Genomic DNA, 26025 nt, shown 5'->3' on the forward strand with positions numbered 1-26025 from the left:
CAACATATTGTAATGCTAACTGACATTGTGTGCAAGAAAATTACTCTTTGCAAAACTTATTTGCATTTGTTGCAGTTTTAAATAGAAAATATTTGATCAAGCTTTGCCCCCTGAATATAGTAAAATAAAAGCGATGAGAGCACAGATTTCTGCAGAACTACTGGAAAGTGTGTTGGTTCCCAAAGGCAGGGATTGCTCTTCTGACCTTGCAGAGAGGTGGCCATAGAAAGCAGAGGAGTCCTCCCGTTTTCAGACCCATCCTTTGGAAGTGGTGTAATCCAGCCTGTCATCCCCTCCTTTCTGAATCTGAGTGGTGGGGATGGTGCAGTCTTGTGTTTCATAAAACCTAAAGGGCTCAAGTGTGATGGGTTTCTGTTTCTCCTTGATTATTGCTCTTGCTCATGAAGGGGTCGATGTGGAAGCCCCCTTTGTGTGGGGGTGAGTTGTTTTTTAGTTCAGCTCCAGCACTGCCTCCATGGTTGCTAGGCATGATGGAGATGCTCCAAATACTTTTTAATGGTGGGCAGTTTGTAACATTAACTTGTACTTCAATACCGCGGTGACTGGTTGGCTTGTTAGTTTTTGAGGTTTGTCTTTTTGTTTCAGGAAAAAAGGAGTATGTGTTGTGACTTGTGCTAGCTAAAAGCCATCAGGTCCTGCAGCAGGCAGTGAGTGCAGTGATTCCAGCTGTCTGCACATCAGGACAGCTACTTAACTCCTGCCCACCTGTCATCTGTCTTGCACGTATCTGCTAAGGCAGGTCAAGCACAGTGGGACTGGGGAGGGATTCCCTGGGTGCTTCCAGCCTTGTAGTGGATCACTGCTGGTGATGCCTCTGGGTAACTGGCTAAGGAGGTAATGAACACATCTCAGCCTCTGCACTGGTGTCGAACCTTGTGGCCCAGTGCTGCTGCTGGAAAGCAGCACATATCACAGCCACAGTGAAGCTGCAACCTCCGCAATCCTGATGTATAACAGCTGAAAGAGGGAACCGTGCTCCCTAATGGACACACGCCAGGTTTTTGAGCATCTGCCATCTTCTCCTGATTGTCCTTGTGTCAAGGAACACTGTTCACTGCTGAATACCAGCAGAGGCTCTTCTGAACTGTGGTGTGATTTCATCTGTGCCTGTTTCTTGGTGCTTGCAGGATGAAATGGGAGGCAGCAAGAAGGATGGAGATTAAACGAGCAGCCTGAGCTGAATTTTGGGATGGCAATTAGTGGTGCTGGTGGCTCTGAGAAGTGTAAGGGGTTGTGCTTTCTTCTTTTTTTATCTGTGTGATGCTCGGGGAACACCAGGCAACTCCCTCTTGATCCTTCTCTCCTTCCCCAGAGAAATATTTTAGTGAGTGCTTCTTTATCATGAAGAAGCAATAAACTGAATACTGCGAGGTGGGACAACCAACTCCTGTGCTTCCTGCTAATGCAGAAGAGGAAAGCAAGGGTATTGCAGGAAGATACTACAAGTACTGCAGCTCTCCTGGGGCAGCTATGGGAGAGTATCCCACAGGGGCATGGGGATACAACCCCTACATAACCCACCACTAACACAAGTCTCACACACACAGAAGGGAAATGATTCAGGTTGATCCTAAAGGATTATTATTATTATTTTGAAATATGGTCTGAAACTTCAGTATCTAATACCTTCTTATCTTCTTTTAATGAGCTTGGTTAAAACAAACTGGAAAAGGGTGGCTCTTTTCCTGTGATATGGGGTCTGTTTTTAAAAGTTACAGTTATAAGTTATTTTACTTTAAAATTAGATTTCAAATGGTGCCCCCCAAATGCTATAAGAATGTCACAATTTGTGTCTGTATATATATGTGTGTGTACGTCCAACTTGGACAACACGACTGTTCAGTAGCATTTTGGAATACTTGTCTGCATTCAGATCTGCATATTCTAGAAGAAAAGATCCCTTTCTACAAACAAAAATCACTGATCTCTCCATTGGCATCACTCTGGGTTTGCCCTTTGTGGCAGGAGGGAGGTTGGTTCCAATCCGCTCAATAGATTTGTTGTTTGTTTTGTTTTTTTAATTTTAATAAGTAAAACTCATGCATGGTGTAAACACACCAAAAAGCACACGCCCTATTGAATTTTCAGAGATAAGTGTTTAAAACCCAGCCTTTCCCAAACCTCCAGACATGCATTATTTACAATGGAGAATAATAATGTAACAAAACTGTATTATATTAAAATTGTTCCATAAAATATTACGATGATCATTTTTTTGTGGCTTGACTTAAGGTGCACAGTTTATATAAAACAATATGAATTATTTTATGTTACAAAAAAATATTCAGTGTAGGCTCTGTGTATTACAGTTATTAATCTTTCTATTTAAATGCAAATTTTTCCTTTCAACAGAGAGCTAAAGATACTTTTTATATAACTAATAAAACACAACTTTGATCTTCTGATCCCTCATCAGGGAGATGGCTTTCTCAGTTGTGCTTGGGACGTCTCTGCCAGAACATGGTGTTCTGTTACAGCAGGAATGCTTTCTTCATAAATACACTGAAATAATGTTTTCTGCTAAAAATGAAATATTTGTACAGCAAGGTAGTACTTGGAAAATCCTCAGTTGCTTTGTTTTTGTAATGAGAGAGAAGAGCCAAAAGAGTAATGTCCTCTGTGTGGGGAGATGTGAAGAAGGAGGGTGGTTTACCCTTAGAAAGTCTTTGAGTCCCAGTGGATTTGCTGCTTTGAGAAGCTTTAAATCAAGGCTCCATTGTGCAGATTGGGACCTGGTGGAATGGCTCAGTCCTGGGAATCAGACTGGGTGGTCAGAGCTCTTCTTCAACCAGTTATAGACAAAGAACCATCAGGCTTCTCCATTGCCAAAATATCTGTGCTAGTAAGCTTCATGTTGGCTGTGTAGTACTGTACTGTTTGAAGGACATGGGTGCAGTTTGTTCTCTGTGGGTTGTAGACTTCTGATTGGTCTCTTCTTTGCTTTCTATGGCTACAGAAGGTGAGAGAAATGGCCTAGTCAAACTAGGAGGCTTCCAGTGTTTAATCCTCAGGAGCTGCTACAAGCAGATGTTTGCACAGGTCTTACCATACGTGCAAGAATGCAGTGATGCTCAAGGAGAGAATTAACTCATAGCTATCAGACAACTTGTGTTTCAAAACAGAAATTATGTATCATTTATATGATTTTAGGCTAATTTCTTCTGGTTCTTGTTCTGATAAGTACTGCTATTACTTGGAGCAGCTTGAAGGAGGGCTTCCTTCATGAGGTTTGTAGTGCCCAACTTCCAGCTATGAGCATTACCTAAGGATGTTGAAACCAATAGGGCACCTCCATCTTCCAGCCTTGTCTAAGCACGGTCTGCCTGTTGCATGTCCTGAGAAATGCTGTGTCCTGCAGCTGGGATCTTTCTCATTTTCTCCTAGGTCCTGTATGGGCATGTCGTCTTCTGTCCGCTGCACACCCCCAGTCTCCTTGTTAGTTTTGGTCTGAGTAACCCAAAGTGAGAGCTTGGCTGCTTCAGCCAGTGGAAATACATGTAATTGAAGAGGCTAAAGCAGGGAGCAGTGTTATAATTAGCTGGCCATATTAGGCATTTTACAATTCTGACACCTCACAAGAGTGGAAGTTTAATGAGAATGGAGAGAGGCTCAAAAGCAATCCATTTTCCTGGTAAAGAGTGTAATGAAGGTGTGAAATGATGCACAGCTAACTAAACCTGCCTGTAATAGCCTCTCTGTTATAATGTAGTGATCTGACAGACATTAGAAAAAACAGGACAGTGTGCATGTATGTTTGCGTGCGTGTATATTATGTATATTCCTTCCCTTACAGTGAGAGATATAATAGAGCATCGCGTGCAGGTCAGGTGTGAAATATGTAAAGAGCTACTTAGGAACCAAAGAGCTCATTTACAGTAAGCGCAGCCCAAAGAATGTGCTGCAGAACCGTGTCCTACAGAGGATGTTTAGGGGATATATGGCTCAGAAACAGCCCAGGCTGGGCCAGCTCTCTTTGCCTTCACTTGCTAGTAAAACATCACATTAAGGTGTGTGCAGAGGGAACTGGAATGAGCAGGACACCTATGTAGCTTCTGATGGCACATGGGAGTGAGCAGCCCTCTGAGGAGCCCTTTGCACCCAGTGGTGCTTTGCTGTGCAGCAGGAGGTGTTGGAACTGGCTGCCTAGGAAGTGGTGAAGTTACTGTCCATGGAGGTGGTCAGGAATCATGGAGACGTTGGACTTGGTGGTCTTAGAGGTGCTTTCCAACCTCAGTGATTCTATGATTCCATAATAGGAGCCCACCTGTTGGTGGGAGCAGGGGGCTGAGAGCCAGAGGCCTTGTAAACATAAAGCATGGAGGTGTAGTATGAAAATTGGGATAAACATGTGGTTAATTGTAATCAGGATGTAAATTCCTGAGCCAGTAAATTCTGTCTCACACAATTAGTTCTACGCTGTTTCCTCTACTTGTCAGCACTTGCACGATATGGCTGAGCTTCCACGTAGCTGCCTCTGGCAGATGATGGAGGTTTGTCAAGTGCAATTGCAGAGCATCCGCACTGCAGCCCTCCTGCAGGGAGCACTGCATCCTGTTGGGCAGCTCCTCTCAGGAACACCCAAATCCTATTGGAAAGAGGCTTCTTATAATGATCTCCATCACATTAATAATCACAAATAATGTGATCTCCATCGCATTATTTATGATAAGCAACACTTGTGTTTCCCCACTGTGTGTATGCTCTAGAGGCTTGCCGTTGCTTGTGCTCAAATTTGTTTTTGTTTAGTACATCACAGGACTTGGAGCAATGCAGTTTTGGCAAAATATGTGGGAAGACTGTGTAAACACTGCATAAGCTTTCTTACGTACTCCACATCTTCTCCAATACATTTAAATGATCCAGCCATGCAGTTACAGCACATCTATTAATACATGTTAATACAAAGATGTAATTGTTTTATGGGCTCACTTAAGTTATATTTTTATGAAGAGAACAAGAGGATCCCCTGGGACACTGTCATACAAATAACGAAGACAGGAGCTCAATTAGTGGAAGAAGAGAAAGGAAAGGTGAGGCATGAATAATGTAAAATAGAGCATAACTCAGCAGGTATATTAGTTTGTATAATATACTGTTTCTTATACATTAAAAGGCTGAGCTGAGGAGTGAAGCTTTCCCTATGGCAGTTTTCTAAACTGAGGTTGTCAGAATGTTGTTTTTTTTTTTGCAGTTTTCTGACTCGAGACAAGAAAAGTCGATTCCTTAATTCTAAATTGATGGAGATGTCACTTTGATACTTCTTCTTACTTTTTTCATTTCAGAAAGAGCAGAAATTGTCCAGAATTATTTCTTCATTTCATGTGCCCTTGAGATTCCAACAAGGAGTGTTATTTTTTGTCCATATGATTTTAGATTAGTATTTTTCAGGTGAGGATATATAAAAGTATGAGCCTCGACAGTTGACCAAAAAGTAAAGAAAATCAAGAAGTGAGTCTACAGAAATAAACCTAATCCCTATCTTTTTTCCTTAGAAGCCAACAGCATGTTTCCAACAAGGTGAAACTGGATAACAAAATGCTGCACTCTGGCCCGTGCCTGCAGAGCTCTTTGGTATTGTGACTTCTGAAGCCCTTGATGCCTTTGCTAGAACAAAGCCCTGCTTTCCTTTCTGATCTCTTGAGAGAGCCTAAGGGCTAGCAGGGCCATTTGCAGTGCGTGCGATACAGGCTCTGTGCTGAGTTCAGAGACTTGAGAGGCTGATTTCATGCAGCTTCACAGGCTTTAATCCTGCTTTCGTGGTAGTTCTCTCTCAGGGGCTGCCAAGTGTCCATACTGGCCAGTGGTCCCATGAGGAAAGTGCATCTCTGTGGAGTGCATTGAATAATCCCATGAAAAGTGGTGCCTGAGAAGAAAGGAAATTATCGGCATGTGTGTCATTTCCATCAAAAGAGCTTCTCCATCAGCTGGTTCAAAGTGGTTGTTGCTGTAACCTTCTTCTGTCAGTAACTGTTCCCATGTATTATATAGGGCTTAGTGGTGAAACTACTTCAGAGCAAGTGTGAAAATACATATTTTGCAAATTGACTCTTCACCAGCTCTGTAGGAAAACTGAGGAGGATGCTGATGCAAGCAGAAGTGGGGTTTGTAAAAGACCTTTTCCAGGATGGAGTCAGAGTGGTCAGCACTGGCTCATGGCCTAAGGGAAGGTGTGGGGCAGTGGGATTCAGATGAATTCAGCAGAGTTTCATTGCAATCTCAGCATTCTGCTGCCACAGGAAGAGAAAAAGGTATTTTCAGAGCAAAGGTTATCTTTGCAAAGCGTATTGAGAGAATGCATGAACGTGTCCCGTTCTGAAACGGTGGTTTGTTTCTCAATTACCTTTATATTCTTGCGTGGAATTGGAAATTACGCTATTCCTTTGACCTCCTGAAGTGCTATTATATTGCTAAAATATCAAAGCTGGAGTTGCTTTTTTTCTCTTTTTCCTGTCACCAAAAATGACATTACCCCTGCTGCAAAGATGCTGTGAGCCAGGCTTTGGAATGGGCTTATTTTGATTAGAGTTGGTAAACAATTCTAGCATTTTTATCAGTATTTTGCCAACATTGCCGTTGGGTTTGCAGGCACAAGAACACAGCCCTGTTCTCTGTTTGAACAATAATTGTGCTGGCTCCCTGTGCGGGCAAACCCAGAAAGCGGTCTTGAAACTTTGTTTCCAAACATTATATGCTGCCTGTCTGAAGTCAGCATGCAGGAGGGAGCCAACAGAAGCAGCCTTGCTTCATTTAATAGTGTGAGAGCCTCACAATGTTTCAGTTTATATTATTCTAGTGATAAAAATCTTTAAATACTGAAGGCGCATACAGCATACAAGCGTTCTATTGACAGTTTTCTATGCTATCATAACCATGGATTCATCTGCTTGTCCTTATGTTAGCAATTTAATTTTAATCCATGGCAATAATGAAAAATTGCATTACTAGGGAAAAACAAACTCTCTGTAGCCTGCCTGCATTCCTGATAGTTTTAGGGAAGGGAGTTGCATTTTGTGTTGACAATAACAGACTATCTTTAATCCTTATGTGAACATCTATGAGCAAGAAAAATAGGTTTGCTAACGTATTGTCAACCACAAAAATAGACCATTTGTAGCTCTTGTGTCCCAGTGCGTATCGGGACCATCTGTACCCTTGGTGCTTTTTTCCTGCAGTTTGCCACAAGGAAGGCTGCTCAAGGTGGTTGTCCTGTGTGGGGCAGCTGATGTGGCTGAACGGCAGGGCATAATGTGAACAGGGAATAGCATCTGGCAAAGGTGGCTTGGGAAATTTATACCTCAAATGGACTCCTTGACCATGGGAAAATGTGCTTCTTTGGGGGGTCTGGCGTGGGTGTTTTCTGAGGAGTAAAGGCACATACTGGAGGCTCGACCACAGATTTTCACCATCACAGTGCGACTGTAGGCACAGACTTGTTGAAAACTGGGGAGAATTCAAAATCTGAAGCTATTCAGATAAGAGAGCAGACTTGAGTAAGTGCTCAAGAGTGTTATAAAAGAATAATTTGGATTCCATCTTTTCATAATTTCATCTCTCTATATATATGCTACTCAAAAACTCTACAAAACGGAACACAGAATGAGATTTCTTTCCCTTAGTTTATTTTTTTTTCTCATCTCTTGCAAAGAATCTTCTATTACAATTTTGAGGTTTATTAAAAATAATAATCCTAGGGGAAATGTGTACTCTTCTTTATTAAACTACATAGGACACATTCGTGAGAGATGCTCATGCTGCTCGCACTACTCCCACACACACCTTCCTACATAGGAGGTAAATTAAGAATGCCACTATCTTTAATGCCAGAAGTATTTTCATCTTCCACTGCAAATATGCAGTGATGTATCTGGAATAGCACTATCAGGGGAAGAAATCTTCACTTGAACAGGATTTAGCTGTTAGTGTTCCTTTTCTACATACACTTAGTATTTTATCCATAGGGGGGTATTTTTCATCAGTGAGATCATGCTGGCTGCAGATAAAAAGAGGAAGAAAACTTACCATAGAATTGTAAAGATTGGGGAATACCTCTAAGATCATCTAGTCCTACTATCTGCCTGCTATCAATATTACTTACTAAACCATATCCCTAATTACTATGTCTCCCCTTTCCTTTAAGACATCCAGGGATGGTGACTCCACCGCTTCCCTGGGCAGCCTGTTCCAATGCCTCTCTGCTCTTTCTGAGAAGAAATGGTTCTGAGTCCGTGCTGGTGGCCTGGTTCAGAGCCTTGCAGAGTTCAGGAGATGCCAACCATAGATGCCGTGCTTGCTGATGTGATGGTGGGTGCTGGGAACTCATCCATCACATTAACATTGGCATCACCAATTGGGTCTGTGCCAAGCTGCTGGCTGTAGTGGGGCAGCAGAAGGGAGGAGAGAGTTGAGAACTAACCTTGTGTCTGTGCTCCTGCCACCGTGACTAATTGCTCTGAAATTTGCACGTGTAATAGCTCTCACTATTCCTGGTACCACTTACTAGGTTAGCATTTAAAAATGATGTCTTTTCTTGTCGTTGAAAGTGCTAGATGCAAATGGAGAAGCAGATAGCTATGCCTTGCTTAATAATTAAAATAGTGCTGCAGATTTCAGGGAGTGAAGTCAGGCTCCAGAGACTGCCTGATCCCATGTCCAACTTGCAGCACAGGACAGAAATTCACCCAGTGCACTGCTCCTCTGTGGGATCATACAAATTAGAAATTTCAAGGGCTGTTGAACATTGTGAATTTCCACTGTGGATCAGCACAAAGTTATTTGGCATAGGAGATTCGGTAACTGTGATACATTGGTGAAGTTCATATTGTGCAATGGCCCTAAAACTCACCCTTCCTCCTCTGGTATGCAGAGACCCAGTGCTGAGATGTATTTAATACAAAGCAGGTAAGATACCAGCTGACGCGAGCAGTTTTCTCGTCTCTTGTTGCTTTTTCATTATTCATCTTAGGATCATCTCCTTTTGCTATTTATATTCAACATAAATAATAATTAAACATGGGGGCAGAGGTGTGATGGTGTGAACGTGAAGGAAAAACTCCATGTCCCTGAAGGGGAACTGAGCCACAAACTAGCTGGGACTGGAGGAGGCTGGGAAACAGGGATCATTGCAAGAACTTGATGGAGAGCAGGGAGGCATTAACATGTAAGCGCTACTTTTAAGTGGCCAGAATATTGTGATTAAAGTGCTCTCGCTGTGTGATCTTGGGCTTCTTGCTCTTTCTGCTCCTTAATTAATTTCCTCTTTCATTTATGTATTAATAAAAACAAATCACCTCCTTCATGGGAGGTGAGGGGTTTAATTCATTTATGTTTTGCAAACAGCTTGGAGATCTGAGGAAGGGAGGAAGAGGCTACAGAAGCCTGTATGTAGTGCATGAAAGATATATGACAAGGTTTATTCCTTGGCAGTCTGATAAATTGGGTTTGTTTTTTTGTTAAGGCTTTTTCCTTGTTTTTTGTTTCTTTTTTCAGATGCTGTCAAAGAAGACACAATTTTTGGCTCCAGTGTGATGTGTAAATGAATGGGTTCTCTTTGATTTTGGAGCAGCCGATGCCTTTGTTTCAGCCTTCTTGCTTACATGGGTGTGTATGGAGAAGAACGCTGGTCAGTGACCACAGCATTGTCTGTCAGCAGGTCATGTTTAAAGCTGTGATGCTATTAAAAATTGTTCCATTGCTCTACTTTTATGGAACAAACATGGATTTATTTCCCAGAGTGAAGCTCTGCCTTCTTTTGTTTCCAATAAGAGCTGCTGCAGAGCTTATCCTGTGTGAGACCAAGCTGTACAGATAGGGACTTTCCTGATAGATACCTAGGGTCGGTTTATCTCTTCAATCACAACTTTTATATTGCTCTCAAATTCAGATTTTTAATGTTTTCCTATGAAAATGAACTTGATCAAGATCTTGCAGACTAGAGAGCTGACAGGGCAGTAGCTGGCCAGATGCTTCCTATGTATCCCGTATGTTTGAAGTTTTGTCTGGTGTTCAGTGAAGGCTGACACACATGCATGAGAGGAAAAAATGTGCTATCAGTGGATAGCACTGACATCTTCTCAGTGAGTAATGCAAACAAAGATGACATTCCTTCCTGTACAAACCAGTCCCAGGATGGAAGCAACATTAAAAGCCAGAATCTCTCCTCTTGTAATGTATAATAGCAATGTCTAATTCTAGATGTTCAAAGCTATTTCCCTTAAGGTTACCCTGTGATGTGGAACATGTTTTGCACAGGCGATGCTATGAGAGCAGCTCAGCACACTTCGGTATGCAGCGAGTTCCTCGGTCAGGGTTCCCCTTGGAGTTCCTCAGCAGGCAGTAAGTATGTGACATCCTTTGAGTCATCTCTTACCTTTAAAGCAGCATTCCTTCATGAAAGATGTTTTGTTTTCAAATCTTAAAACTCTACACAGAGCATTGCATTTCATAGACCTGTGATACGCATTTTTGAAGGGGGAGTAGGGTTGAGGGAAGAAGATGAGAGCTGCCTTTGGGACTGCACAGGTCTGTCTGTGGTGTGCAGGTTCACGCTTTGTCTGTAGTATTACCTTCTCATCAGTGGTTTTCTCTGTGCCCTTCTCCAGTTTGCTACTCCCCTCTCAGACTGAGCAGACAAATGGGAGCTTAAATTATTCCTGGGTGTTTGCAGTTTACCTCGTTTAAATCCCTCTTTAGATTATGCCTCTCACCCCCATTTACCACCTTGGACTGAAGCTCAGTGTTGTGATCTTGTCTCCCTTTTGTATACTGGGACTTTGTGTTTCCCTTGTGATTCTCTTGGGCTCCTCCTGAGGTGAAAGCCTTCAGGAGGTCAGGGAAATGAGGAACCATCTGCCTTCATAGTTTGGCATCTCATTCTGAGGGAGATTTCCATGTTGTTTTTTCAGCAGCTGGCATTGAAATCTTGCTGGAGGCTGCCAGGACCAAGTCCCTGGGTATCCCAAAGCGGTAAGGCCGTCAGGGCCCAGATCTGGTGAATGCTTTCTGTAAAGACCTCCCGCTGATGAGACCATCCAGGCAGTTCCAGAAATTCTGAGCTAATTGCACAAGAGGTGAAGCTCCTATGTGGCAATGATCGATTTGGCTTCAAGCCCTGCAGAGCAGACAGCAGCTGATGAAAACAAGAGCCCAGGCATGTGATTGCAGATCCTTAATCCAGCTAAAATACCATGATGCTTGACCTCGTTAGAAAAAAGGCCACGAAACATCTCTCTCTGGGTTCTTCCTTGCTGTGTCCAGTGAAATACTGGGAGTTTGGCCAGGTATTCCTCTCTCTCTGATGAAAAGCTGTGCTTTCCTTTTCACCTTGGGAACACTGATAGCCAGTTCTGGAGTTCATTCTGAGTCTATTTGAGGTCTCCGTACTGATAGCTTGCATTCAAATTCATCTATAAGGATAGGTGAGAAAATGCCATCATTTCTACGCATGTGGCTTAATATTCTGTATTAGTTGTCTGCACCTTTTGGGTAGTGGATGAAGTGGTCCTACAGGGTGACTTGGTTTTTACAGAGATATCTCTGTCCCAGCATTCTTTTTCTTGTTCTTTTCAGTTCAGCATAGATCCCAGCAGAGCAATCTTGCCTTTCACAGCTGCACTTCAGGCAGGGGATGGGGTAAAAGGGGTTTGGTTGGCATTTGCAGACTAGAGATGGCTGTTATTTCCCTGTAGATGACAATACTGCCTCTTGTTTCACCAAGGAGTATCAGAGCAGCTTGGTGAAAATCAGCCAGGGGTCATCAGTGATTTGTTGTGGTCATTAGCACAGCATGCAGTCCAGCAGCCGGGGGCTCCTGATGGTGTGCAGCACAGTGGGGTGCTGCCTGCAGGGGTCTGGGCTCCCCTGGGGCACCCACCTGCAGTGGCTCTGTCTGCACCGATCACTGTTAAATGTCAATAAGAGCCTATAAGGGAGAGACCTGGGGAAATGGAAATGGCAGCTCAGTAGGCAGTGACGGATAGTGTGCTGGGGCACACTGGAGGATGACTGATGGATTTATTTAGGGCTCAGTTCAGTAAAGATTCAGTTGCATGGAGCTTTGGCTTAGCGTGGAATGGGGAGATGCTAAGAATCCAGTACTCTGAGCCTTTCCCAGCACACCACTATTAATGCCTTGCACAAAGCATTGCAGCCAGCCCCATGCCAGCCCTTTGCCTTGCCACCAAGCTCAGTTGCTGTGAGATTTTTAGATGCTGCAGCAACACTGAGGGGATTTTGAGACACAGGGTCTGGGGGTTCTGGACCTGACCAGACCTCATAGTAGTGATGTTGGGGAGCTGCAAGCCTTAAGTGTAAGCTCTGCTTACTTTCCAGCTTTTGCTGGCAGCAGCAGGGTTGGAGTGGTGCTGGGACAACATCACGTAGGACCAGTACCTTGTTACTAATCTAGGGAACCTCCCTTGCCCCACTGCTAATAGAGACAGCAAGACACAAACTGGCTACACCCTGCAAATTCTGCTGTGATGTAGCCCATACTCCATGCCCAACCTTTGCTATGCATCCTCTGCATCCAGAATGCATGTCTGCTATGGTCCATCATGGTAGGAATTGCCAGGCTTAAACAAGTGCACCCTCTGGGAGCCTTTCTGGGGTGTGGGTTGGCACCAGTTGCTTCCCACGATGGTGTGAAAGGGTCCTGGCAGAGAGTTCTGCAATGTCTGCAGGGATGTCATGCCCTGGCATCATCGTTTGGCTGGGAGATCAGCCTTCTCTCATGTGAAAATACAGCAGAGCAAACCTAGACACAACAGGGGCATTGCTGTCCCTCAGGGCTTCCTCCTTCTTCCTCTGCCAGAACATTTGCTGGGTGAACGCCACACTGTGTGAGTCCTTGTAGCTGGCAGAGGCAGACAGAGGCCATCTGTGGGGTCGTTGCTTCCCCACAGCCTCCTGGTCCTGAAGCAGGCCTGGCCGAGCAGCCTTCCTCCCTGCTTGTCTCTTGCAGGCCAGGCACTGAGGCTGGGCATTGGCACAGGCTGGTGTTGCCACTTCACTAAGTGAATTTATAGAATCCCAAGAAAATATACCCCTTTTTCTAAAGATTGCATGAGGCGGAGCAGCACTTTAACATTACTTATTCTGCAGGCTGATTTTTGCCCCTCGCCGTGGCATGATGCCTGCTCAACAAGCACGCTTTGTTCACTGCTCAGCTGCTTTAAGGTCCTGCTCACCAGCTAGGCTTTGGAGGGATTAATAATGTCTCTTTTTTTCCCCCATACAATGTCCTTGACAAGCCAGAAATCCGCCCATTCGCTGTTTCAAGCAATTAAAATGATGACACTGCCATCAACCCCCACACAACCGGTTGGCGAAAGCACTGTGCGACGGAAACTCCGGTGAATTTGTATGTAAGTTGGCAGAGAACAGCCCCGCTGACTTCCCAGGCTTTGTTGCTCAAATACAAACATGTAAAACCAGTGTTAGGCACTGAGAGCTGTGCCAAAGTCGACTGCTGCCGCGTACAATAAAACAGCATGTGGAGGGTTGCTGTTCTAATTGGGCAGCCAGGAACCCCGGCGGACGGCAGGGCTTATTTATTGATTGCTCTTCAGATCAGGAACTGGACGGCACCACAGGGAGCAAGTAAAAGAGGAAAAGTGTTTTAAATACATTGTAAATGCTCTTTTGCAGGATTAATGAGCGGGAAACTGTAACGTGTTAACGGAATGCACAGAAAAGTGAAAGCTGGTAAACCTGCATGGCTTTGCCTTGCACAGGAGAATTCTGCTTCAGTGGAGATGGGGAAATACAGGTGACGATAAATGTCGCTGTACTGCTGGGCCTGTGCAGTCAAATAGAATCTGTTCTTTCACTGAACTTCTCACAAAATTGGAAACTAATAGAAAATACAATGGGAAAATAAATGAATAAAAGAAAGGGGGAGCATTGGAAGAATTGGAAACGTCTTGGCTGCTTATTCCCTCAGGGCTGGCTTGCAAATGGCACAAAATGTGTGCTGTGCTCTATCTCCTGTGGAGCAAAAAGAGCTGAGGGTGCCCAGTGGGGACCATGCTGGGGCAGAGTGGGCTGTCACACCATTTATCTCTTTGCTGAATGTTTGGATCTTCACCCAAAGGCTTTGCACAGCTCCGCTGTACATTCAAAATGCTGAGGCGGGGGGGAGTGAGACACTGATGCACAGATGTGCAATGGAAGTATTAAAGCCTGTGCTGTCGTTTTAGGAGCGTGTGCTGTTCCCACAGTTTGCCATACTCTTGTAATTATCTGAACACCTGCAGCTTGCCTGCAGTTCAGTCCTTCGTGCTTTTTTTTTTTTTCCTGCTGGATCAGCTCGTTTCTAGCTGCCTGTCATATGGGAGACACTCTCTTCAGTGCTGCAGTTATTGATAGCAGAGCAGTTCTTGCAGGTTGGCAGGAGCTGAGGTGCAATTGCTTTCCTGTGGTTGTGGCTGAAGGAGTCAAATGACAGGCCCAACCTGGGAATAGCACAAGTTTTGAGGAATTTGACAGAGTCTGATGTCTTGGCATTGATCTGATTAGTTGTAGGACCACTTATGAAGTATAAAGAAAACCAGAGAGAAGTGGGAATTTATCTGTTTAAAGGGCTAACTTCTGCATGAGAAATGAATTAGTCTATTAATCTTGTTTTGTTTCAAAGTGTTTTTGCTTACTGTGTGCTTTCCCTTCCTATTTGTCTATGTGTCACATCCAGTTTGAAATGTGAGCAGCTTGCCACATGGGACGTGTGCTTGGAGATCTGAAGCTGTGGTGGAAAGGGGCCTGGATAGACTCTGGTGGATCTAGACCTGATCCTGCATTGATAGACTGCCACCAAGACCAGTGAGTCAGTGAATTCAACCTTCTGCAGCTTCAGACTTCTGCTGTGATTTGATGTGTAAGCTGGGGTTGGCTGTGTCCTCTGGGAGAGCTGTTGTATGCATGACATGCCTGACTGTGGGTATCTCCTGGGCTATCCACCCAGGAAGCAGCTGCCCAAAAACCACTACATGCTTGGAGATGTGCTTACAGGGCATCTTGGCAGGCTTGAATAGAATGGGCTGGGATGTCTCCACAGGGCTTGAATACTTCAGTGTTGACGTGAGTGCTTCATAGCTGGAGCTCCCTGTTCAGCGCTGCTTAAGAGATCTCTGCTCGTGCTTAGACCACCGAGGGCTTTTTCAAATGAGAGGGCTCTGTTGTTTTTATCCAGTTCTTCTCTGTGTAGAGAGAGGGATTTCTTAAGCACACAAAGGTTTCTGATGCAAGTACTCATTATCCACCACAGTTTGTTACAAATGAATCATAAAGTAAACTTAATGAAACAAAGCACACAAAAGTAGATTGATATTTGACTTGGCTGGGCTTGATGTTTTCTCTTCTATATTTTTTGTCAGTTTGGCAAATACTCCAGGATCTTATCCAGCTTTGTTCCCTCCATGTCATCCCTTTAGAGGTTTTCACAGATCACTGCAAATGAAGGATGAACCGTATGAAATGTGAGACAGACAACGGAGAGGTGAAAGCAGAGGAAAGGTATTATGGTGTATTTTTATTTTGGTCAAAGTCTATTTAACCTGTATGGTGCATCCTGACAAAGAAGTTTTATTTCTAAAGTTGTGTATGGTATTTTCAGGGGTCTCCTCTCTAAGCTGTCAGTTACGGGTATGCTTTTTGCAAGGACTGATGTCTGTGGACAGTCACTGCTTCTGACAGTAGCTTCATGGGTTGGGTGGAAAAGTCAAGTAAAGCTTATAGTAATAGCTATGGAGAAGGACATCTTAAGATGTTTAGCTGGGTTCCAGGACCAGTTTCAACTTGTTGCTTAGGTTCATCATTGAGAGGATGGTGGTTGTTGAGAGAAGAGATCTAGTCTAAGGATATAAGACATAACCTTATTTTCTTTTTTTTTTTTTTCCTTCCCATCTCATTAAGGAATTGTAATACTTTGTGTAGTGGAGATGGGGTGCGATGGGTGTTGGTGAGCAATGTCCGTGGCTGAGCTAAATGCCATTGAGGGCAGTTGCCATTGTCCATCTGTACCAACTTGTGGGCCATGGGATGTGGTTACCCCATTGATGTATGAGGCTCTTATATGGCACACCAGGAGCTGAAAGCCTCTGTAACTCCCAGTGCAGCCAGGCTTCCCTTTTCCTTTCTGGGAGGAAAGGGGCAGGAGGGATCTTACTGGGTGGAGAAAAGCAGAAATAAAAGCTATCGGGAAGAGGAATGGAGGATTATTTTCAGGTCATGTCTGCACTAGCCAACAGTTTTGTCTCCTCTTAAAAGCCAAAAGCTCACTGGAGGCAGTCCTCTGGCAGCAGGAAAGCAGCTTTGGTGAGGCTTTCTTTCTCTGGTTCTCTATCAAAGCAAATCTACTCAGAGCATATCTCACTCCATGGGAAGGAGAAGAAGTAAATAAATCCAACTGGCTCATCTATGGGTGGTTTTCAATACCTTTTAGCAGGAACCTCCCTGCCCAGAACATCACTGCTGCCTGCTGAGTGCAGAAGTGCAGAATGCCTGGTGCAGACACGGCTCTGCTTTGTGTCCATCTACCCTCGGGGGTTGTGGAATGGCTTGACATAATGTAGGAGTACAGTTCTACAGGGGTGCTGAAGGCTCCGTGCTTGCTTGAAGCTTTGCAAGGGTTTAGTCCCAATCTTAAGCACCTCAGAAAAGTGAATATTTAAGTCCAAACATATCACCTTTGAAATGGATGGAAAAGCCAGCATTGATTTCATAGGATGACTGTGGTTATGTTTGATGCTGGTTTGGGTGCATCTGGAGTCCAGGTGATAAAGGCAGGCTCCAGTGTCTCTTAGCTGGCTATTTTGCAGGCAGAGCATTAGTTTGGTGAAGCCAAGCCTGTAGGACCAAATCCTCTACAGGCAGAAGCAGATGCAGTTGTTAATGTTTTTGGAAAGCCGGGCCATTAATTATGAATGGAGCATGTGTACTTGCTTACTTGCAGGGGACGTGGAGCATAAGGGTGTCTGCCTTTGTACAAGATGTGCGGGCACACAGTGAAATACAGCAGTAGTTAAATGTTAATGCTCATGATCAGATTTTGGCTGTCTTCCTGCACGACTGTTTGCAGATGTTGGGTTTTGTGTGTTGGTTTTATTTTTTGTGGGCTTTTTTTTTGTGTGTGTGTGTGTGTGTTTTGTGTATGTGTTTGGTTGGTTGGTTTTGGGTTTGGTTTGATTTTCAAAGTCTTGAAGAGCAATGATACTGAGAGCTCTCACTGTGAGATTCGAAAGCTCTCTAGATCAGGAAGTAGGAGGAATCATTCAGAAACAAGCCAAATAAAACTCTGTTACCCATTAAGAACTAGAAAACTGATACTTGGAGTGGTCTCTTGCATCAGTGGACGCCTTGCAGTTCATGCATTCGAAAGTCACTTTTATTGGCATGGACCTGGTGGCTCAGACCAAAGTGTTTCCTTGATGCATTCCCACAGGTGAGCTGGATGTGGCCAGTGAGCAGCCAGCATGTGGAAACTACAGCCTGGCAGGTGTGGAGGTACTGCATAGCCCTGTGGGGAAGAGCAGGGTTGGGACAGAGGGGACATGCTCAGCCTCCATCCGTCTGTGTACAGATGGTTTTCTTCTGCTCTGCTCTTTTCTGAGCAGGAAATTGGCAGAGAGCAGGGGCTGAGCACACTGCTGGGCTGCCTTGTGAGGCTCTGGGGACATCTGATGAGATGCATTGTTTTTTCCAAGTTTTTCTCACTTCTGTGCTTTTTCTTCCCCTTTGTATTTGTATCTAGTGACTGCTATCACTGACTTTGAAAGAACTCCTGTTCTGGACTCAGTATGCAGAAGCAAACACCAACTGCACACAGAGGCAGCATTCCTTGTATGACACCCCCATCATCAAGCCCAGATGCTCTGGTGGAGCGCAGATGTCCCACAGAGGTCCAATCTAATGCGCTGAAGTGACAGAGAATCTGCTGTATCCTCAGGTAAATTGTTCCGGTGGTTAGTTAATTGCCTTAACTGTTCTGCACCAAGAACAATTTTATGTCTCTGTAGAAATGCCTTTGGTTTTCAGACACTGCATCTCAAGATGCCTTTGTGTCAGATTAAAGGGCCTCATCCTATTACTCCTGTCTCTGGTTGACCACTCTCAAGTCACCTCTTCACCTTCCCGGGGACAGACTAAATGGACTGGATGTCTCTGGCTCCCCACTATTTATCAGCCTCCTCCTGTTCTTCTTGCTTCTGCTGCTGAAATATCTCCAATTTCCTCTCAGCTTCCTCTCCAGCTGATGCAACAGGGCTGATGTTGTTAATGTCTTGTACTGTTCTTAAAGACCTCCTGGCTGGTTGCTGAGCCTGGTCCCACCCCGTGCATCCCAAGGCCAAGTTTGTCCTGGGTCTGTCCTGAGCTCTTGGTCCTGCTTTGATGTCTCTGTGAGAGTGTGATGGGGAGTATGGAGAGGGATGCCTTGGGCTCATGATCAGCCTGTTATAACCCAGACACCTGTGTGCCTCTCATTGGACACCTGTCTCATCAGTGGAAAAGAAAGGTTCTGAGACAGGCAGCTTTGCTGGGCAGGGGGAAAGGGACAAGGGAGCAGGGTGCTGTTTGGACTCTGCTCATACAACGCAGTTCACCTGACTCCAAGTGAGCATAATTGTAGAGACAAAGTAGGAGCAGCCTGAAAATAATGGGGACGGCATAACTTCCAGCTAGAGAGAAAGGGGACTTTATGAGGTCCTGAACCAGTGTCCTTACCTGCTTTGTGCTGTGCTGCAATGTGTGAGCACTCAGCCACTCCAGCCCTGGTTAGAAATGAGAAATTTCAAGGGCTATTGAGCACTCTGTGAATTTTCACAGTGGATCAGCACAAAGTTATTTAGCACAGGTGTTTCTGTAATTGTGATACATTGGGAAAATTCACAGTGTTCAATGGCCCTCAAACTTCCACCTGCTTGGTGTGGTGGTTAAGTATTAGCGCAGTGGATTATAAGATAAAATATGCAGGAGAGAGTTGCTGGCTGCAGGACTTTTTCTGGCGCTGGTGATATTTCTTTGTTATTGTACGAGTGGTTTGTTTATCTGGCATCTATTATGAGGACGGAAAGTTGACTTCAGCTGTGCTTAGAGAGGAGTGTTTTGCACACAGCAAACCTGAGAGGCCCACATTTCCACACAGAGCGGACAGGTGACTTGAGCCATCACCTCCAGCATCCTTGGAGCTCCTGGTCCAGGCTGTGTTGCATGATAAAATGCTCAACCTTGTGTTTTGGGAAGGGGAGGGAGGGAGGAAGGAAGGGCCCCTACCCACACCTCTGAATGTGTGACTGCAGAGGCCCTGAGAGTTTTGTTTTAATTATCACTTTCCAAGTCACCTCTGCGCTCATGCTGAGGAAGACCTGCTGGGGAGGGGTGTGTGTCCTTTCATGCACAAATGAATAGGCTGGGCTGCTTAGCAGTGATGGGATGTGGAAAAAAGCTAAGCTTATAACTTAAGCAAGCCCTGACCATGCAACATCAAGGTAAGCACATGCGCCAAGCTGATGAGATTGGCCAATATTACCAAGTATTTTAAATACAGAAAATATAATTTCTGCTGCAGTTCTGCTGTCTCCTAAGCTGATTTTTCATACTGCTCGTGCAAGCTTTGCTGGCTTGTACTGTGCTGTGGGGTGGGAAGCTTAAAGCACGAAGACCTACAACACTGGATGAGCTTTTTGGCTGCTGTTGTTTGAGGAAGAAAGTGATTTTATTGATTTATTAGGGTTGTGGGGTTTTTTTTAGGTGATGAATGGGTATTAGCAAGGATGCTAGTAGTGCGATTTCCCTCCTTCCACAGCTTTCCTCCCAGATAAGCACACATAGGTGCTCAGCCTCGTTCCACCCACATCTCTCCATATGTTCACAAAGTTCAGTATCTGAAAGCAAAAGGTGATAAACAAGAATATGCTGAAAATCCCAAATCTATGCTGGGAAGAGAGTGGCTGGGTCAGCAGAGAGCCCGTCACTGTGTTCATGCGTGCTGATCTCAGTACAAGGGAGGAGGAGGAAAGCACATCTTAATGCAAGCAGGGATGCAGGCTGAGTGAGAGACGCTGGCAGTGCAAAAGAGTCCCAGCAGTGAGCTCTGCTCCTCTGGGCACAGGTGGGACCTCAGTGATAAAAAGGAAAAACAGTCAGGAGTAAAATGCAGCCACTTGCAAGAACCTCCCAAAGAGGAGAATTAGACCTGCAGGAAGATTAATGGGAGGATTTTGTTTTGAGCATACTGGAAAAAGTTCAGAATTCCCAATTCTGACAAGATTTCAAGTAGAAATTTCAAATGTCTCTCTCCCTCACATCCTGCTTTCTGGTGTTATTAACATGTAAATTAAGTTCCTTAATAGTAAACAGCATCTGGAGAAGCTCACAAGTGTTGCATAGGGACGGGGTCAGGAGGTGTTCCATTTCTACCATCACTGCTGTTCACTGGGATGGGTGTGCAGTGATGGTCGGGGCGCCTAGGCTGCATGCTCCCACAGTTACTGGCCTGCACAGAGCTGGGATATGCAGGCACTGTATGAGGTCCCTCTGGGTCCTACCCAAGGCAACAGGCAAACTGCACTGTTGACATCACTGGAATCAGGTTGGGACCTGCACTGCATAGAAACTTTGAATTATTTTAAGGACCCTCAAAAGGGTATTAACACTACTCATGAATAATTAGTTTGTCTTGCTGATGTTCACAAGTAGGTTTTATGCCATTCCTCAGCCAAATGAAGGCTTTCATTTTTCCCAAACAATTACACTCAAGTTATTGTTAGAAGACTAGTAGCTTGGATTTCACTTTAAGGAGGGCTTCAACTTGTTGCTTATTGCTCAATGCTGATCAGGCTCAGCTCCATTTTGCAAAATGGTTTCTCTGTTATAGTGGAGGCTTGTGTTTCAGCTGTGGGTGTTTCATGGGTGGACTCGTTCCCAGATGGAAAGTGCTTGCAGCTTGTGTGTCTTTGCTGTTTCTAGGAAGTGCCATCCCTGAAAGCAAGGGATGCATTGTGCCTTTTTCTCCTACTCTTTGAAAGCTGTCAGTACTAATTTAATTAGTTGTTGCATAATCACAGTTTAGCATTTCCAAGTCTAATGTATTGTAATGTTGTTTATACTGATTTGGTGATTAAGGGCCTTGTCAGAGTCTTTGTTTCTCTGCAAAAGGAAATAGCATTTATCACCCTTATAAAAAAAAAAACAACCAAAGCCTTTCTTGCTATGCAAATGGGACACAGCAGATTAAAGAGGCTGATTTCACCTGGAAAGGTATTTACAAGGGTTTTCCATAGAATTGCTGTAATTGCAGCCATGTGGCACTGGGGCTGTGTCCAGCCTTGGCCTGGTGAGATGAACATGAGGAACAAGTCTCTTCTGCTCAGCCAGGGCACCATGTAACCCCTTCTGTTCTGGGGATCACTCTGTGCTGCTTTATAAGCGTAGCATCGTACCTGAGATAGCTCTGGCAGCAGGCTGTGTTTCTGGTCCTCAAAGGAAGCAGTATGTTTCTTCTACCCTCCTGTTGGAGCCTTAGTTGCAGTTTTCCACAGCTGAGTGAATGACCATGTTTGTGTCTGTCATCAGTTCCCAAGTCTGTTATTTAAATTACGAAGCTCTTTCTTTGCATCAGTGTATGCACAGCAAGTAGCAATCTCTGCATAAAGTCCCAGCAGGCAGTGATTGTCTCCTGAGGAAGGCAGAAGTAAAGACAGCCCACTGTATTGACAGACATATGGCTGAATTCAGATGTGTTCCTGCAACAATTGGGATTGTTTTGAATAAAGTTGCTGTTTAACACTGTTGCAATGGAGCAGAGGTGAGCAAGGTCTTGGAAATTGGGCTGAATTGCCAGCTCAGTTAGAGTGTGGCGTAATAAAATCCAGTGTCATCAGCATGTAAAAACAAACCTAAACCTGAGCAATTATGGTAATTCTGCTTTGATTTAGAACAATGATAACCAGCAGATACACCAGCTGCCTGGCAGAGGAGCAGACAGAACTCTCCTGGGACTGACTGCAATGTCAATGTTCCTTGATGGGTCATCGAGGTTTGGATTCTGGTTTGCATCGCACCCTCTTCAAGCATCTCCTCTGGCTGCAGGTAAGGGCACTGATTGCTGTTGGCTAAATGGTGGGGAAAAGGGGTGTGGGGAGCTGCACCCAGAGTCAGCAGTCATGGTATAGAGTCACAAAGTCATGTAGTTGTTTGAGTTGGAAGGTACCTTTAAAGGTCACGTAGTCCAACCAACCTCCAATGAACAGAGACATCTACAGCTGGATCAGTGTGCTCAGAGCATGGTCCAGCCAAATGAGGCAGGAAAAAGAAGGGTTTTATTATAATAATTATTTTATTTCTTATTTCTAAGATAGTTTTTTCCTTCCCTCTCTCTTCCATCCCCTCCCCCAGGGATAAATTCACAGCAGTCAATACAATGGCTTCAGTTTTGTGGGATTCTCTAACACAAAATCTGCCTCCTGCAGATTAAGTTAAACCAAGTTAAACTCGCCAGTGGTAGTTTCTATATGCTTCTCCAAGGAGCCTCTGAACAAGAGGCACATCTTAGCATAATGAGTTTAAACACAAACAGTTATTATTTCTAAATAAGTACATGCTATTAAGTGCTATCTAACTTCTATAGAAAATATGAAAACATCGGATGAAAAACATTATAAAAGGCTGAACTCTCACCTGGGAAGTAGCACATAATGTAAATCAATAGAGTTGCATTTCTTTACTGCTTTATTGACTCACAAACACACAGCTTGTAAGAGTCCTTCAGGATCCTTCCTCCTTCCCAACCCTATTTTATTTCCAAATACTGCTAAAGGAATGTTTTTTCTCTCAAGGTAATCGCATAACTTCCTTCTGTTTCACACTCAAAAAGCACCCATGTGAGTCAATAGAGCACAGAGCATGTTTAGATTATCTCTTACCCTTCTCTAATGATGTTCAGCAGATCAGTCACTGCGGGAGTCATTTCTTTCTTCTCCCCTCCCTTATAAAGAATCTTGATCTTTCTCTAAGGGGAATGACCTTGACTTGGTAGCACAGCTAAACTGGGAAAGCTGTTTTGCTATTCAAACTGAATTTAGGCAAGCTAAATAAACAGTAGGCATAAGAACAAATCTCCTCTCTTATATGAAAGTAGGATATTAAGACCTGGCTTTGTCATGATTACAGTCTAATACAGTTCGTTGGGAGGCACTGAACCTAGAGGCTGTGTCTCTAACCTTCACTTTTCCATTAATCTCTGTGCAAACTCTTCCTTTTGGCATATGTTTTGAGCACACCATGAATTTCAAACTTAGATGGCGTGGTCAATCAGAGGGACCTGACTGGCTCTTTGGAAAACACAAATAGTGCATTTAATATATATATATATTTTAATACAAACACAAAACAAGTCAGTAGCACCACATTTTAATCATTCAGGCTTGACTCGAAAGCCTCCAAGCACCAGCTGAGCTTAAAAAAACCAACCAAACCAACAATAACAACAAAAACCAACCAAAAAGCCCCACACACTTTGATAAGAACCAACCGGGAATGAGATTTTCTTTTTCTTCCCTTAGTTTCAAAAAGAACAACAACAACAACAAAACAATTTGAAGAATTGGCAAGAGAACAAATTGAACTATCATGGCCGGTTGTAAGGGCCGTGCTTCGGCTCTGGAGAAAAGATTCATAAATATTCATTTACCTGGGGAAACATGAAAAACAGGATTAGACTTATTCATGGGAGTTCATCTTCAGGGTCAGTGCTGGGGTGAGAGAGCCAAGACAGGCAAATTGCAGTTTTATAATGTGTTTCCTGGGACAGGCAAGATCTGCAGTCTCTCTTAAAAACAAAAAGGAACAAAAAGGACAAAAAAAAACCAAACACTCTCAACCCTCAGAAGACAATGAAAAAGGATTTTCATTTCTTTACACAGCAGAGGTGCTGCATACAGATGCGGCCTGTGGGCAGTGCACACCCACCTGCACCCCAACAACTGCGTCATGGGCAGGGCTGGCTCTGGCCACCTGTCCCCTGGTGGGCACCAGCCTGTCCCCATAGACTGCAGAACTGCTCCCTGTGATCATTTTGCCCTTTGTATGAATCTGTTCGCCCTGGGACATGGGAGAGTCCCCTCCGTGCTGCTGGGAGTATCCCATAGACAGCTGGATGTTGATGGGATCGGTGCCTGCAGCACAATCCAGCCCTGTTCTGTAGTGGAGTTTTTACCTTAGGAAAATGTTCTGTGGTTTTGAAGCTGGCAGCTTCTTCCTGGAGTCCTTCCCCTTTGTGTCGGTGCACAGTGGGGAGCTAATGCAGTCACAAGGCAGATAGATAAAATAGGAAGAACCCAGGATGCTTCCAGGACCAGCCCCCACCTTAGCAGGGGAAAAGAAAGGGTTGTGACCTCTGGCAAAGCAGCCAGGAGCAGAAAGGCTTCCATATGTCACCTATCCACCAGTGAGATGAACAGAAGTGAGTCTTAGGGAAATGTAGCCAGGTCCAGATGATAACTCAATATTCAGGGCATGGAGTCACTCACTTCTGCTTCTTCCAGGGGATGTCCTCTGCTTGCTCCTGCATCCTTTGATTGCCTGTTTAGAAGGTGGCACTGTCTGCTGCCAAAGGGGCTGTGTGATACCTTAGCACAGTGGGTCTCTGCCTTGGAGCTGGATGGCTACATGCTGCCCTGAGACACGGTGATACTGGTAAGCAGTTTTGTGTGACCCCCTGTGCTCATATGAATAGAGAAGTACAGCATGAGTGCATGCAGTGTGTATTAGGATATCTTGCTGTTTAATGACCACTAGCAACAACCAAAAAATCTGATCTCCTCTTAGTCACCCTCGGCAGCACATTATGTTTATCTCACTTTAATGCTGCTAAAGCAAGTGGATAAGTGATTTTGGTGACTTTATCCATCACTGTTTTAGGACATGTGCAACATTTGTTACTCCTGCCTAGCCCTGTGGTGGCCAGGAGATGGGAGGTGGGGAAATGCGTCTGGAGAGTCTTACTGGAATCTGCACAGGTTTTTTGGACAAATTTGGCACAAACTAAGCTGAATTTAGGAAAAAAAATATATTAGGTATAAATATTTTCTGCTTTGCTGTAAGCAACTAGACAACAGAAGCAAATTGGTTTGTATGCAGGACCCAGCTCTTAAATATCAGCTTTCCTGGCTCTGGTGGGAAATGCTTTGCTTTGTGGTTATGGGAATGCTCTAACGCTGCCTTGCATTTGGTCTGTTCTATGTCTGTAGAGTCACTGCCTCCGTCTTTTCAGTTACTGCTGTCATCTCTGGTGTCTTCTATTGTGCCAGAGTAAATAGCTCTTAGTATAAGCACCAGTGGCTGAGGGGAAATTGGACTTTCTCTGAGCCTTCTGTGCATGGCTCTCTGTTTGCTGATTGTTATCTAGACCAAGCAGGATTCTGACAAACAAAGGCAGGAAAAGATGCTCTCTCATTACCTGAGCATTTGTGCCCTCTGTGTTGTTGTCTTCAGTGGGCTGGCTTACAAAGATACAATCAGAGTGCTTTAATACAGTGAGTGAGGAATTCCATCCCCCAGGCCAGATTTCATTGAACAGCTTTGATCTTGATGCCAGGGGAAGGCAGAGGTGTGGGACAGGCTGTGCTGTGGCTTTGCTCCCTTGCCATGAACACTCACAATGCTGGAAAGTCCAACCAGCCCCCGCCAAACAGAGCCAAAACATTTATTTATAAGAGGACTTACAGCTCTGCTCTGCACTGGGTCACCCTGAACCTGCCCTTTATTCCAGCCCCCACATCCCATGGCTCAGATGTTTTGGTACCAGATCTGAGCAGATTGTGGGGCCTTCCCTCCCCACTCTGTGCTCACTGCAGTCTTGTGCAGTTCTCTTTTTCTTGCTCCTTGATCACCAGCAGCCAGGGCAGCGCAGCTGTCTATAGCAGTGATGAACAGTGAGTGGCATCTCCTCTCCCGGCAGCGGGCTGCCTTGCTTTCTTCCCCTCTCCTTCGATAAAAAGTGACAAGTGCTCCTTC

The 26025-nt window shown here is 44.5% G+C and overlaps 1 long non-coding RNA gene across 11 annotated transcripts in view; it reads left to right on the top strand.

Annotated features, from left to right (window-relative positions):
• The window catches only part of LOC107319941, a 204153-nt gene that overhangs the window by 155660 nt on the left and 22468 nt on the right, over window positions 1-26025 (top strand). For 4 of the 11 annotated variants that reach the window (XR_004308751.1, XR_004308756.1, XR_004308759.1 and 1 more), the window contains exons 11-16: window positions 9508-13786; window positions 14708-14835; window positions 15390-15528; window positions 17765-17959; window positions 21948-22101; window positions 24555-24705. This is a non-coding gene — a long non-coding RNA (uncharacterized LOC107319941). Of the gene's footprint in view, window positions 1-9507; window positions 13787-14707; window positions 14891-15389; window positions 15529-17455; window positions 17518-17764; window positions 17960-21947; window positions 22102-24554; window positions 24706-26025 lie in introns of all 11 variants that reach the window. The other 7 variants (XR_004308757.1, XR_004308752.1, XR_004308754.1 and 4 more) reach the window with 7 other exon arrangements.

The sequence above is a fragment of the Coturnix japonica genome, chromosome 12 (genome assembly GCF_001577835.2).
Source record: "Coturnix japonica isolate 7356 chromosome 12, Coturnix japonica 2.1, whole genome shotgun sequence".
NCBI classification, from domain to species: domain Eukaryota; kingdom Metazoa; phylum Chordata; class Aves; order Galliformes; family Phasianidae; genus Coturnix; species Coturnix japonica.